Source organism: Nesoenas mayeri (genome assembly GCF_963082525.1).
Source record: "Nesoenas mayeri genome assembly, chromosome: Z".
NCBI lineage: Eukaryota > Metazoa > Chordata > Aves > Columbiformes > Columbidae > Nesoenas > Nesoenas mayeri.
In genome coordinates, this window is record NC_137542.1 from 42,629,237 (window position 1) to 42,645,474 (window position 16,238).

The 16,238-nt window shown below is 41.9% G+C and overlaps 1 long non-coding RNA gene across 1 annotated transcript; it reads left to right on the forward strand.

The window, feature by feature from the left end:
• Positions 1-8,060: 8,060 nt before the first annotated feature.
• LOC308051665 lies at positions 8,061-12,602 on the forward strand. The gene is made up of 4 exons (XR_013923517.1): positions 8,061-8,211; positions 8,960-9,026; positions 9,873-10,012; positions 12,505-12,602. It is a non-coding gene; the product is annotated as an uncharacterized lncRNA (long non-coding RNA).
• Positions 12,603-16,238: the final 3,636 nt, after the last annotated feature.

Below are 16,238 nucleotides of genomic sequence, written 5' to 3' on the forward strand. Positions count from 1 at the left end.
CACAGAGGAATGCAGGCTCCAGAATGGATACCACATAGCCCTTGGCTTTGAACTCTATCTGTCTCTACCCTGCAAAGGAAGAGTTAAATACTTCAGAATGAGCACCAGAAATATTTTGAACAAATACTACCTATAACGGTCAACAGAATGGCTACAACAAAAGTCTTAGAGTTCTCTTTTTGGATTTCTGGCATTGTATTGACCCCAGCAAGAAGGTATACTTGCAAGGAGGCATGGGTATTTGAGAGATCTAGCCCCTCAGCTGTTTTGGCTTGGTATGAAATCAATGAGTATGCCTGCATGGCAGCTGGGTATGTACTTAACAGGCCCTGAACACAAACATTTTCTATGGAACAGACACCCGTGACCAGTGGCTGTTGTAGTTAAATCCAACAGCTCTCAAGGACAAGTGAAAACTTGTATCCCACTTTCCTGGTGAATAAAGTTTTTCCTTTCATATACACAGGACAAGAACTGAAAACCTCTTTATGTTGCAGTATAGATGAATACCACAGTGTATAATGTGTAATTTGTAATTCATAGCTCATAATTGCTCTCAGTGAATAGAACAAATATTGTAGACTAATACTGACATTTTTCTTATTGCAGCCTGAAAGGACCTTCTAGTCTGCAATTTCCTAATTAAACGGGACGTGCAATCACAGGATGAAAGAAAAGCTCTCATTATCTTAGCCTGTGTAAGGACAAAACATTTTTCCAGCGAAACCAGAATGGCGAGGGTTAATGAGAAGTGTTAGTGTAAAATAATGTTAATGCTGCATTTTACCACCAGGAGATAGCATTATTTCTCAACTATTGCATAGTCTCACAAGTGAATATTTCATTCTCTGAACCACAGGCTGCTGCCAATTAACAAGGAAAATGATCTGGGATTTTACATCCTACTCTGAAAGAGTATATTAAAATAGACTTAAATACACCAAAGATCAATGGTCATCAAAGAATATTATGGAGATGCATGGAAGAAGAAGGGAAGGGAGAAAGAAGGAAGAAAAATGCATGGATTAAACTGATTTCCAGTCCCATGGGCTATTTGCAGCAAGCCAACTGTGCTGGTTTGGCTGAACTGAGGTAATTTTCCATGAGGTTAGTTAATTTTCTTGTTGATAGTTCGCATGGTCCTTTGTTTTGAATGTAGTTTGAGAATAATAAGATAGCACCCCAAGAGAAAGTTAATATTTTCTTCCAGTAACTCTCCAGTGTTCAGGACTTAGCATGAAAGAATGTAAGATCTCACTGGTATTGACACTTACTAATAGGGAAGCCAAGGTTGTCCCTTGGTTTCTCATGTTTTGCAAGTAAGCAGGTGTGTGATGTGGGGAGGAGTGGATCTAGAACAGCTGACTTAAGCTGGCCAACAGAAATATTCTATACCTTGAACGTGCTGAGAATGGCCTCTTTCCTCAATGGCTGCCATCCCTGAGGTCTTGTTCTCCTTCCTGCTCTTGGGGCCTGGTTCCAGAACCTTCCCAGTGCCCTGCTGCTGCTCTCTGCACCTTTACTGGACTCACTATGCTGGCAGTGTCTGCCTTCTGGCATTCATTGTTGGGAGCACGTGTTCTAATGGCTAAATATTTGCCTTGCATAATTTTTCTTTTACTACTATTTTATTTAATCTGTTTCCATTTCAACCCATGAGTCTTTCCTCCTGCTTCTCTTCCTTCCTTCCAGAGAAGGAAAGGTGAATGGACAACTGCTTCACTGTTTAGCTGCCAACCCAGCACTAAACATCAGCACCACTCTCCAGCTTGTAATTTCCTCCCAGCTGCCCTCTTTCCTGAGGGCTTAGTGGAAGGAGGTCATAAGATGCACAAATTGTTATGGCAGCTGCAGCCTGCACCTAGCTGCCTCCTTTAGAAGGATCCCTCAAGAATTGTCATTGATTTTTTCCAGATTTCCAAGAAGCATCAGATCTACCATATTAGCAGAGAGAACTGTACCATATGCATAACTGTTTTTTTATAGTCAGGGGCTGAGAAGCACGGGTCACTGCTACCGCTACGAAAAATAACACTGCTCACTGACTAGAAAAACTGGCTACCAGACAAACATAAGTGTGTGTCAAAATTTTCTGGATTTAAAAAGGCACCACTTCTTTCCTTACTTGTCCAAATTAGGCAATTCCTAAGCACACCAGGACTAGGAACATCTAGCAGGTCTACAGGAGGACCAGCAATGAAAATGTCAGAACACTACAGGAAAGGCAAGATGCAAGGGTAATTTGTTAACCTTTTCACAGTGGCCATTTTTAAACACTTCTCTCACCAGAAACTGTGTGTGTCTATTCTGCACATCCCTATTCTTCCATTTCCCCTGCTTCCCAGTGACCCAGAGATACAGTGAGCTATAAGTCACTTGTATAAAGACAGCAGCTCTTACAGTAATGATACGCCAGGACACTTCACAGGGTGAGAAATGCTGACAGCGCAGTAAGAGCAGAGAGAATAGTGACCACCTCTTAAACCTACATAGAACCAAAAGGCAGTTGCATCACTCTGCAACACAACTTTGGGCTCCATTCTGACAAAGCCAGAGGAGCAGTGATTATGGGACACATTTGCCAAGAAAACCTAGTGGCATTTTGAGTACCCAGATGCCCTCTCCTGATTATGGGGACAAGAATAAGCAAGCCACTTTCTGTACAATAAACCTAGGATCTCTTTCACTGCTTTTCACAAGGAAGTGAAGAACATGGAAAAAATATGTAGGTAACCCTGGATCTGTCCAAGGGACTCTGCCAACAGAACAACCCCTGAAGGAAAGTCAAGATTAGGTAATATTTCTTGCTGGTTTCCCGCCTATTTTACAGGGCAAGAAGAAGAACCTTATTCCAAGAAAACAGGGAAAAGGAGTCAAGTAAAACTTAGCAGCCATAGTTCAAATGTGCTAAGTGCCAGGTGAACTGAACACCTTACTCCTGGCTAGCATGCAAATTGCCATAATAAAACTGAACTTCTGTAGGAAGAAAAAAAGAACTTTCACAAACCACCCTGAAAATTTACCAGCACTACCATTACTACACAGCGGCAACTTAGACAAATAGTTACTATGTTTACTCGGTGCCCACCTTGACTGAGCTTCTCAACAACAAACAGTTCAAAGACAAACAGTGCTGGCAAGGATAAGTGTGTGTATGTTTACATTAACTAATGTTTTGAAAATAGAAGCTATTTCTAGAATGTGTGAATGCATGAGGAATTTGAGCTAAGTTTTCCAAAACAAGTGTAGTGTATATGCCATATACAGACCAAAAGAGAGCAAATATACACACAAAATGTCTTGCTCTGAATCAGCCCTCCTACACAGAAATTATCAATCCTTTGGTTTCACAAAGGCCATGTTCTCACAAGCAGAAGCTGGGACATGTTCACCTACCAGCTCCAAAAAGCAGCTGAGCACACCATGCTGCTGAGCAGAATTGTGGACACTTCACACCAGGGACTAACAACACATCATTTTCCTGCACTAGTTTCAGGTTTTCTTCTTAACCCTAGAGTAAATAGATATAGGGTGCTGTGGGGATCTCTGCACCACACAATTCCCATACTGACTTCCTGTGGCATATTTCAATAAGTGTAAGAATTTATATCTACCTGTGGAAACACGTTAGCTTAAAAGTACATTTAAAGTAGCAGTCTGTGATTTGGCCATGGCATCTAGGTTCACACATTTGTAAACAAGCCCCTTCTTGGGGATGCTCAGAGTGTCTGAAAATCTGCTTTACTATGTGATTTGCCTGAGTCTGAATTAGGTACTTCCTGTATTTGTTTCTACCAAACTTTCAGCCCCAGGAATGCCACAAGAGTTCTTCAGTGGATTCACATCACCAGGGTGGGGGGAAAGACAATCACTCAACACTCAAAACCTTTTCTTCCTCCAGGATAACATAGTCTATTGCCTTGTTCATAGTGAAAGAAATCATAGAGCAAGAAAAAACCTTCACCCTGAGGAAACAAGCTCCAAATGCAATCCGCCAGATGAAGACTTGTGATACAGAGTGGCTACAGAAATTTCTGAGAGAAAAAGTATCACACATTTAACAGAATTTTTAAAGCACCAGTATTTTACTGGGTTTTACAATTAAACGTACTTTAATTCAGTCTACCAATAGAAGCCAAGAGGAACCTCAGAAGAGCCTCCACAGTCAGCTGAATAGGCAAACACGATGGCAAACAAATTCAGCAGCAATAAATAAAAAATAAAGTACTTTGGTGAAAGATCTTAATGGCTAGGACTAGTAAAATGTTTCCAATTAATACTATCAGTTCTGAGGGAAACTGACATGTCACTGTAGCCCATTGAAGACCTTTATTCAATGAACACATGCTGTTTGGAAAAGGGAAACACTGAATAATAAAAATAATACAGTGCTTCTGTAGAAACCAGTAGTGCAAATTCAGGCAGAATTTTGTATGCCATTACCAGGCACTCAACCTAAAACCAGATGAAAAAGAGAGCCTCAAAGACAAAGTGCCTTTCTGCCACAGAAAACTGGTAAAAACATGTAAAATAATGAGGGGAACTTGCTCATCCTGCCTCATAATACAAGAACATAGAACTGAATATCAAATGAAGTATTTTCTCAATCAAACTGCAAATACACTGTGACCTGTGTTAGCACAAGAACCCACTGTGACAAGAGCTTAGCAAGACTTGGCCATTTCTTTGGCTCTTCAGAATATCTGGAATGCTGCTAATTTGATGTTAACAGCCTTTGAAAGACACAGGAAGCTAAATGCTTACGGAGTTTTGTCAACCTCTGACAGTCTCACCATCTACAAGTGACTTTGCATTGACCTATTGCCAGCTTCATACTCTTCCCCTAATTCAACTGGTATGAAAAAGAAAAGGTACACTGCAAGACGGAGCACTGCTGCACTCAAGTAATTCCTATGATCCTAGCAACTACCACCAGAAACTTGGCATTTTTGACATGTACATATTCCTTGGCATTCTCGGCATTACACTGACCTCTGGTGGACTGCAGGGCAAAAGAAAAAAGTAGAGACATGAAGTAGATAAAAGTAGATAAAAAGTAGATAAAAGGTAAATCACACCCTGCAACGTTAGTGGGAATACAACGAGGGCATGCAGAAAGCCTGGCATTGAAAGTGCTCCAAATCACACAAGACAACAGGGCAGAAGCAATATCACTCTAATGACTCGTTGCTCACAAAGCAATCTAGAGATATTTCAGTTTTTATTCACAGTGCTCCCGCGAGATATTCTCTTTACTAGCCTATGTTAGGATTTCCTATAACATCACTAAAATATTGCGTACACAGCAGCTCCTTATTCTACATGAAGAAAAGGAAGACATGAATAGGTGGATCTGCAAGCTTTCTATGCAACACACATCCCAAACTAGAGTGCATACATTAAACTCTAACCTTTCTTAGCTCTACTAAGGTTGTATTTAACTACCTTTGTTTATTTTATGCCCTTCCATTGCACATTTTAGTTGTGCCTGAAGCCAAATCAGGGGTTTTTTTAGGAGTGCTGATAGTTTCATAGATCTGTTTTGTGGCATGCTGCCACAAATACTGGCACTGACAAAACTCATGGAGCAGTTAATTGGTGCTGGAAGCAGGAACAAGAGGCCACAAGCCAGGAAGGGCAGGAATTGGGTTTTATTCCTGAAGCAAGCATAACCCTTACAAGTTAGTGTTGGAATTCACTCAGGAAAACTAAGGACACACCCAGACAGAGTGGAACAAAACAAGACGTTGATTACAGATTCAGATTTTGACTGCTTATTACCCCAGGAAACCAATCACTACTGAAAGGGGACAAGGAGCCAAAACTGTTTCTACTGCACTGTCCTTGCAGAGTGAGACTGAAAACTGAAATGGGTCAGATTATTAACTTCATTCTCACTTGCACGTAGTGGTAAATTTATAAGAAACTAACATAATCTGACATGATATATCCAGGAGAGGGGTGGGAACAGTTGCCAGCTGTTGAATTATACTTGGAAAATAGGAAGATAAGTGATCATTGCTGCTTTGCAGTACTTTCTAGAACTAAAGTCAATGTGATTGAAAGTCTAAACAGGCTCTTTCAGTCCTAACTTGTCAGAAATATACTCAGGTCTGATAAAATACTTTAGTGATAAGATGAAGCCTTTTGTGTATGCCCAGGAATTGCTCAAAAATATTTAAACAGAAATGGAATACCTCCATTTAGGTAGCTGGTAAGACTCACTTCAGTGCTGGGTTTTTAGCTCAGTGCAGCTGGGAAACACAATTCCTGTCCACACCTACTTAGAGACACAGGCATCTTGCCACTGAAGACTGCAGTGCCACTCACAAGCTGGGTATATGGATTTAAAAGAAAATTGTGGAGAACTATACATCAGTGAGTGTAGACATTACTGGCGCTTCCTCCCATGCTTTCTCCATTTGGTGGGATGACAAGTAGTGCATGCAAAATTTAACAGGTCTTCTGGCTAGCCAGATGATTGTTTTTCACAAAATCTTCAAGAACTTAATATTTCTCTAGCCCACTGACAAACTTGGCTCAAACCAGCTTAAAAATTTCACCAAATATCAGACAAAGTAAAATAATTTCAGTGATTAAATGATTAATCACATCTCTAGGAAAACAAACAAAATAATATCTCACTATTAACCTCAAAGCCAAAACACTGAAAGTCTCAAGTCTCCAGTCTTTCACTAGCTTGGTAAACTTTCCTGTCATAATCCCTGCACAGTCAAGCTCTCCCTTTGTGCCCTGTGGCTAAATTGACAAAGTGGAATACCTCAGCCACCGCATGCCACAGGCCAGTGGTTCAGCTCAGATTCCTTGTAAGAGGCCTGAAAAGCTACAACATGGCTTTGTATCAGAGCAGCTAATTCACTTTTGCTAGACACACAACATGGATAGTAATCTGTGGCAGAACAAAAAGGCAGACTGCTGGGACACTAGATGTCTTAACCTGCCAAAGCACAATTCATGAGCACTGACAGCGTTCACGAAGAGACTGGACGCGCCCTCAGACACATGGTGTTAACTGTGGGGTTGTTATACGCAGGCACAGGAGTTGGACTCAATGATCCTTGTGGGTCCCTTCCAACCCAGGATATTCTATGATTCAGGCATTAAATGTCACAGGCTACTGCACACTTTGCCTACTTGAACTGAGGTTGGTTACTTTGCATGTGCTCCTTCAGCTGAGAAGCAAACAGCAGGGCATTACTCATATGATCACAAATGATTAATGTGTAAAATCAGCATGTTTATGTGCAGTGGTCTCACAATGAACCTCAGAACACAGACCCAGCGAGCTCAGAGGGAAACCTAAGGCGGCCTGTGAGCCCAAGAAGCATGCCCCTCCATGGGAGAAAGCAGTACCCCGCACCGGCACCAGAGAAGCTTAACGGAGCGGCAGCTTCAGGCACAAGTGGCGTTTTCTGCGGCAGCATCACTGCGCCATGGCGGGCCCAGCCCGGATAGCCGCCATGTTGAAGACCCCACAACGCGCCCCGCTCGCTGACGTAAGTACGCCGCGCACACGGCGGCCCTTGGCCACATCGGTAAATTTCCCACCGCAGCCACTTCCGCACCAAAGCCCGCACCAAAGCCCGCACCAGCTGCGCCGCAGCGCTGGAGCATCGCCCACCCCACGCCCGGAGCACCGAACACACACTGCGGGCGGCGCCCAAAGAAACGCGACGCTGGGCCGGGACCCGCCACTGCGCAGGCGCAAGTCCGTTGAGTTGTGGGGACGCCCCGTCCTTTCTCCCCAGGACACCTTCATCGCTGTGTTCGCGCAGGTGGTTAGGGGCGTTGTTGCCCCAGACTTTGCTGCTTCGCTCGCGGCGGATTCGCCTGCTCGGGACACCGCCTGCTGAGAGACGGTGGCTGTAGCCTCGCTTCTCCGGAAGACCCAGTACGCGGCCCCTGCGCTGCAGGAGAGCGCTGCGCATTACGTGCGCTTCCCCCCCTTGCGGAAATATTGGTTCACCCCTCTTGAGGCACGTTGGGAGCAGCAGCGGACCCTGTTCTCTTCCTGGTCGCGCGCGGAGGCGGTCGGGCCGCCGTTGGCGGCGCGGGGCTGGCACGCGGTGGCCATGGGGCGGGGCGAGTCCGCCCGTCGTCGGGCGCGGGGGAAGCCGAGGCGCCTCAGCGGCCCCGAGCCGGCTGGGCCCTGCAGGCGGCGGCCGCAGGGTCAGGGCGCTGGCTGAAGAGGTAGGCCACGCTGCAGCGGGCGGGCGGCCGGGCCGCGTTGAGCCCGTACAGGGGGGAAGAGACGGCGGCAGCGGCGGCCTTGAGACAGCCTCCCCGACAGCCCCGTGCTGGCCGGCGCGGTGCGGGAGGTGCAGCGGGCACGGGAGCTGGGAAGGCTCGGCGCTGGGAGGACCAGGCCGGGACTGGAGTGCCGGTCTGTAAGGGAAGCAGACATGCCACTTCAGCACGGAATGATCTTTCCTTCCTCCATGCTGTCTTGTCTCCACGAAACAGACAATGGAGTGAACGGGTGGCCTTTCACACTCGGGAATTTCTGGTTGGAAGGTTTCTGTGTAGGCTTCTCACTGCTCTTTGGGAGAACTCGCCAAAAGTTCACTTCTGGAAAAGCGAGTTTTCTTGTTCCTTTATATAGTTGGTTTATGCTGAACTCTTTCGGGCAGGTTTTTGCACCGTATCGCTCAGTAGAAAGACCGCCCATTTTCAAGCGATACTTTTTCAGTAACTCGGCCTGTCCCTGGATTTCTGAGAAGTTGATGGGCTTCCACAGAATTCCTGGTTGCTGTAGCAGGCCATTTGAACTCGTGTAACAGAGGAGACCTTAATCTTACCGGGTGCTGATAGAGGGTGGGGAAGCACAGTCTGCTGCCCTTTAAAATCTGGCAATTATTTCAAGTGTTGTTACACTTCTTGCACTGTTCATGTATCTGTCAGTCTTCCAAGTGAAAGTTTGCTCTCCATTTTCTTTCAGATGAAAGCGATGGAAGACTATTGATGGCCTAAGCACCAACATGACCACAAGGTGTCCAAAGACCATGGTGTGCTTGACTTTTCTTAATAGATGCTTTCTCTGTCTAAAACATTATTTACTTGTGAATTTTTAAGTATTTGCTTATTAATGAATTAATTTTTCTGTATGCTGTTAATTTTACAGAGATGCAAATAATAATTAATACAAATAATAACTAATACTTAATTTTTTGCCTTTGTGTTGCCCATTCATTCCTGTCTAGAATGAATGTGGTGTCAGAAAAGGCAAACAGGAATTCTTGCTCAAACTGTTTAAGGAGCTGGTTACTTACCTTTCTCCTCCCTGTTTTTGCAAGGACAAAAAATAAATCTGTAGAAATTGTATGGTTGAGCAATTAACATTGTAGATTTTATGCTTCAGTCTTTTAAAGTGAAGAATCTGGCAGATACTAAAAGAGGAAAAACTAAAATGATAATGGCCACTTCTAGCATTGTGTAGCTGTCCTGTCTCATGATAATTTCTGATATCTGTTCTGCAAGTAATTAGTACATAACAGTTCAGACTCCTGTAGTAGCCTCTAGTTTTTCTGTTGCAAAAAGATATGTATAGCTTCAGAATACCCAGCCACAGAAAAGATGAAAATATTCTTTAATGGGGAAAAATGTGCAACTTTTGTGCATTTGCTTTTTCGTTATTTATGTCTGGTGTCAGGTATAAAGTGAATCCCTCTGTAGGACTGTTCAGTATTGGATAATAATGTCTTCTTCTCTCCTGTGTAATGTAGAACAGTCTTTCCTTGGTGGACTTTTGAAAATGTAAAGTGTACTTTAGTATTTCTAGCAGCAGCTACTACCTTGGGCATTGGAGGGTCTGTTCCTACCAGAATTGCTAATGCTATGAATGCTTCTTACAGAGTTCTAACCTATTATGCTGGAAGTTCAAAAGCTCACAGAGATAGTCCTATCTGGTAGAAGCCTTTGAGCATGAGAACCGCATGCAGGAAAAAGTTACAAAGTACTGATTGCCCAGTTGTCCTGCAACTTCCTTCATGAGGTGCGTGACTATAATGTCTTATGCAGCTATGTCCTTCAGCCTTGGCTTACAATGAAACAGACTTTCTCTTTCTGGAGAAAGAAGTTTGTCAGAATGAGTTAGGTCAGAAGTTAAAACTCAACATTGAGAGTGAGATCAGCCTGATGACTATGTTATCAACAAAAGCCAAGTTGAAACCCTAAAGGAAAGGTTTTGATGTGTCTTATTAAAAATAGTGCATGGCTACCAGCGTCTCCAAGAGAAGTCGGTGCTTTTCCAGTGTTTAGTTTTTGGGGGTGATACTGTGGAGCAGTTCAGAACACAAGAACCAAAAATATTTGAAGACTAGTGAAACATGAAAGCTCAGAATCTTGTATGCAAAATGCTCTTTCACTGTAAAGTCTTGGAAGAGCCAACACTGTTGAAAAGCTGAATAGTACAAGTCAGCATGAAATTCAGTGGTACAAACAAGGCACTTATAAAAATTTTATATCTTGTAAAAGATTTCTTTAGTGGTGGAACTATGTTTTGTGTAACCTACATACCCAAAGGCATGGCAAGTAAAACAAGTCTTTGAAATGAGGAACTTCTTGGTCAGTATTGGAAATGTGATGGAAGAATGATGCAGTACTGAGAAATCATCATGATAACTTACCTGCATTTCAGGGGATGTGAACCATACTGAGTAAACTATTAGACGGTCTACTTTAAATTCATAGAAACTAAATCAAAGGTGAGATAGTGCAAACTTAAGTTTCAGATCAACCTGAAGAAATGACTGGTTGCCTTGTAAATTACAAAGCATTACAATATTACACCATATGCTAGAGAGTGTTCCTGTTGAATACTTTGTGCAGTACTTGGTGAAAGAAAAAAATGCTCGAGGTTTTCTTAGAGGCAGCTGACTTGTGTGACTGAGCAGAGTTGCTCAAAGAATAAAGATAAAGCAGTGATGAAAGGTAGATTGAATGGAGTAGAAAACTAATAAAAGATGTCCTCCTCACAGATTTTGTGTAATTATGCCTTATTTAAACCTCATACAGGAGCTGTGTTTCAGGACATGAAATGAAGCAAAAGTATATTTTGCATATTTGTTTGCCTTCTTGTTTTTGTTTTTGGACTGATGCATCCTGCTGTCCTAGAGACATAGTGAACAGGAGGCTGCTGCACAGTGATATATACAGGGAAGAACTATATATATTTTTCATTAAATCTTGGAAGTGATGAAAGTTATGGAGACATTTCAGGAAGGATCAGAGTGGCATGTGGTACCTATTAATGAGTCTCTTGGATTATTTGGGCTTTTGAGTGATAAGCACTTATGTTGCCTTCTTTTTTTTCTTATTTTTTTTCACTGTGCTAGAAATTGTTAATACTGTACAAAGTACTACAGAAGACGAGTATAGATTGTATAGTTGTGTGATGTTTGCAGTAGCAGCTTTCAAAATGTGATTGCAGCTCTGGGAAAGCAGACTGAGTATTTGGACAACATGACAAGCTCTTTAGCCCAGCTGTTCAAACTGATCTGAGTCAAGTTCTGAAGGAAGTTTGTGAGCCAGTAGTTGTCCATGCTGAAGACAGATACTCAGAAAGTGATTTCCCAGCAGCTACCCGACTGGTTAATCCTGAGTTGTTTAAAGAATATATGCTATTTTCTGATGATAAATTGCTCAAGTAACTTTTTGGAAAAAAATTAACTGAAAGTGATTCAGTATTTTGCATGAGCATGCAGATGTTCATATGAAAGCCAATAGATAGAAGATCCACTACATCACTGTTGGTTTCCTTGCAGGAAAGAATGTTACAGAAGTCTTCAGTGCAGTGATGAAATAAGCCCTTCAAGTTTGTCACAATGCTTGCGAAAATACTAGAATCAGAAAGTTTTGTGCATGGAAATGTGAAAATCTACTTGAGCAGCGTGAAAAACACAGACTTAATGCATTACTAGTACAGTTGATACAGAAAATGAATTAGTGAAATCTATCCCAGACCATAGGCACTGGGAATGTTTGCAAGGCTAAAGAGTAAGATAGGCACTCTTTTCGTGTTAGCCTATGTAGGCACTGGGAAAAGAAGTGTATGTGTAATCCGCTATGAGTAATGTATCTAATAACAGGGCTGCTACTTGATTTTCAGTATAAAATTACTAAATCTCATCTGTCTATTACTGGCTTACTATTCTTTTTAACTGTTGTGTAATGCACAGGCATACGTGTACATGAGTTACTACTACAAATCTTTCTATTGATTCCCACCAGTTAGAATGTGTTAGAACTGTCACCAACTTGTAGTTAGGATCTGAAATCTTGCTTAGAAGGGCAAAGACCTGATCTTAAATGTAGGCTCTTTAAAAATAAGATTTGTGGATTTTAGCTTTTGACTTCTTTCCAAAGGAATGAGAAACTGTCCATTGTAATGTTGTATGAGTCTCAGGGATCTAGAGGATGTTACTACTGAAAACAGCTGTGTGCTACATGGAACTAATCTCCCATTATGTTTACTTTTTCCCCTAGGAAGAATTGTTGGAACCAACCTGGAGACCAGTGGCAGTCTGCTCCATAAGAAACAAAAAACTGTTAAAAAGATGGAATAAAGATTTATTTTCTCAGAATGTCTGCCTTTCCCAATCTGCAACTGCAGTTGCTTCTGTTTGACAGTTCTCATCTCCTCTATGTTGTTTTGGGGATAGTGATCCATCCTTTTGGACTAAATAAAACCTGGGAGCTATTAGGTGGATGGGAGGTGATCACTGAAACCATGGTCTTCTGTAGTACTTGGAGCTTGGGTTAGCTGAGATTTGTCTTGTGATGAGGAAAAGTAGAAATTCAAATTCAGCAAACCTGGGTTTCAAGATAGGAGAAAAGGTATTTCTCCAACATGGAAAACTGCAAGCTTGGTCTATTATCTCAGTCAGCTGCATCATGTGGTACTTCAACTAAACATGAAGTGGTTAAATACCGTAAGGATAAGAACTGGAAGTCCTGCTTCTTTTTTTCAAGAGGACTTATCATAAATTAATTTTATCAGAAGAGCAAATGCTGAAATTACATATCTTGCAATGTCTATACTTTTTCAGCAATAAGTGTAAGCCCATTACTAATGCAAAGTCTGGGTGTTTGGATTGTCAAGAGGGAAGGAGGCTTAGACAAGAGTAATTAATTTTTAGTGATCCAATATGTAATTATTGGATGCACTTGAAAGCCTAGGGTTTCTGTTAGGGATTATATTCCCTGAAGATACCATCTGTTCAGGAGTTTTGCTCATGGGTCTTTGTTCTTAAAGTGCAAGACTGGCAGGAGTAGCTTTTAAGACTTATTAAAAAAACTCTTGAAAGCAACAATTTTAATTGTTTTTAAACAGTTTTCATGATGGCTGTCTATAATACTTGCCTCCAGTGCTGTGCGGAAGAGGGCTCTCACTATTAAGGCTGCAAATCAGAACCCTCAAGAGGTCTATAGAGAGAAAACTGGCTTTGACCTTTTAGCACACTGCATCTGAGTTGACTAAGGCTAGCTCTATTGAATGGAAACGATCTATCAGTTGGTGACTTGTGGGGGAATTCTTGAACTCAAATCTGCTACCTCTTGCCTTGCAAAGGTGCTCATTTTTACTAAATGTAATGGTAATAATCTATGAAGAACGTCAAGAACATTCTGCTAACCTCTTTTAGGAAATAAGTGCATACTCTTAGCTATTTCTGAGATCTTAATGATACAGGGAGTAAAGTTTATCATTTAAATTGTGACCAGCTGGGAGGGCAGTGGTTTTCTTCCCTCTTATATTGGGTCTGGCTGGAATGGCGTTAATTTTCCCAACAGCAGCGCTCATAGCACTGTGCTTTGTACTGGCAGCTCTAAGGGTGTTGATAACATACCAGTGGGGCTACAGCTGAGCATCTCTGGTACAGCATCAGGGCTATCTCTCTAACACCTCCCATGCCTAGTGGGCTGGGAGTGGGCAAGATCTTGGGAGCGGACACAGCTGGGACAGCTGACCTAAACTGACCAAAGCGTTAGTCCATACGATATGGTGTCTGCTCAGCAATAAAGAGAAAGGGACAAACGTTATTACATTTGTCTTCCAGAGGAACCACTACATGTACTGAAGCCTGATTTCCTGAGAAGTGGCTGGACAGCACCTGCTGATGGGGAGAAGAGAGTGAATCTTTTAGTTTTCCCTTTGCTTCTGCACATGGCCTTTGCTTTAGGAAAACACCTTTATCTTGACCCATAAGGTTGTTCGTTTGTTTCCATCTTATTTTTTCTGCCCCCTGTCCTGCTGATGAGGGGATTGATAAAGTAGCTTGGTGGGTACCTGGCATACAGCCAAGGTCAACCACCTTAACTCTTATTAAGGAGACAAATATAAAGGATAAATTAAGTGTAGAGCATCTTCCACACTGGCTCTGCATCTGTGTACCTGGTTTGACAGTTTATTTTGTCTGCTGTGACTTTCTGCTACCAGGAAAAGTACTTAATCTGGAGAAGCTGTATCCTCAAGTGGATTTTAATTGGTACTACACCTGTTTTTACCATATGGTGTTGTCAAATGAATCTGTGTTTCTGAAGGCTTTGCTCCTTTGTGTAATGTAAATAAGACACAGAGGCAACCATGGAATGTCCTAAAAATTCAAGTTTTACTTTACTTTTCAATAACTTGGACACAAGTATTGACACAGCCATCTATCAAACTCAATTTAAAACAGCACACAGTTGCTTCATGAATACTTAATGTACATAGAACATATGCATCACATTGATATGTTTATATATGTTTTCAAACATCTTTCTGTGGAGCTTTGAATTAAATAGGCTTTCCCAAAAGAAACTGTGCTATCTACTGAGTTCAATATTCACCTGTATAAAGATGATTGATTTGGCAACTTAAATGGTAGTGATTTTTTTTTTCCAGCATCTTCAATATAATGAGCCTGATCAGAATATGAGTTGCAAGGTTATGAACAGTGTTAAGAAGTGCAGAGTAGAAAACAGCAAGTCAAGGCTAGCTCCTAATGAAAGACACCAGCTAACAAGCAAGGGGATCAGTATGGAATATACAAAAATGCTTTTGTGGTGTGGTTAGCAAGCCCTCTTTATTGTATAAAATACATGTTTTGCAAAGAGGTATATCTATGTTGTAGGTGTTGCTAATTAATAAGTGAGTGAGTTCATCCCTCTTAGCACTTACAGAAGTCTCAGAAAAGGTATATGCAGTGGCACAATGTTAAAATTGTTGGTCTGAGATCAATTTAGCAGACTAGAAGCAGAATTAGGATGAAAATGTCTCAAATATCAGTCCTTTGTCCACAGGAGGACAGGTCTGTATGCTATGCAACTGCAGGGTGAACCACCTGACGTGGTTGCACATCTCCAAGTCTTTTGTCTGACTCATCAGGAAGTACAGGCATTTTGGACTGACATCTGAATTCCACTTCTGAAATCATAACTGCCTCTGGGCAGTGAAAACCCCAAGAAGTCTGAGGAGGGTGGAACTGTGGAAAGGGCAAGGTGTAGCTCGGAGGTGTAAGAGACTAGCTACTTACAGATGGTGAAGGGCTGATTTAGGCCTACAGAGCATTGCTGTGGCACAGTAAGTGCTTTCAGTGATTGACCACTTGCAGGTATCTCTTGGAAAAAAAAATAAGATCACAAGAGAAGGTGCCTTTCCTCAAACGACTGAGAAAAAGAAGCCTGAAGAGAAAGGAGTAGATGATGGTAGAAGTTTCTTTTTCTGTACTATTAGCTGACAGTGACATCCTTGTCCAAGTCTTGCCTTGTTCTGGCACTGACACTTGATAAGTAATACAGGCATTAAGCTTAGTCTTTTGTAGCTACAGAACTGTATTGTAGTGCCCCACACTGAGCATTACACTTGCTAAAACCTGCTTCCTACATTGTCTCATTGGAGATAAAACCACTAACCCAAATTCAGGATTCTTTCTGTAAATTTCTCATTTAAATGCAAAAAAGTTGGCTTTTATGTGATTAAGATTTGAAAGCTATCACTAGGAAGAAGATAGAAGCCTATCTTCTGATGCAGTGGGATAAGAAAAACACAACACACTTGCCTGATGACATCCAGCAACAATACACAAAAGCCCACAGGCAAATGACAACATACAGGAAAACATGAGGTTGGATATAAACTTTACAAGTTGATCAGTACTTAAGGATTGGCAAGATACAGACACTATGTACAGACAATTGTCAAACAGTAACAACGCAAATCCTCCTAACGTGGTAGATAT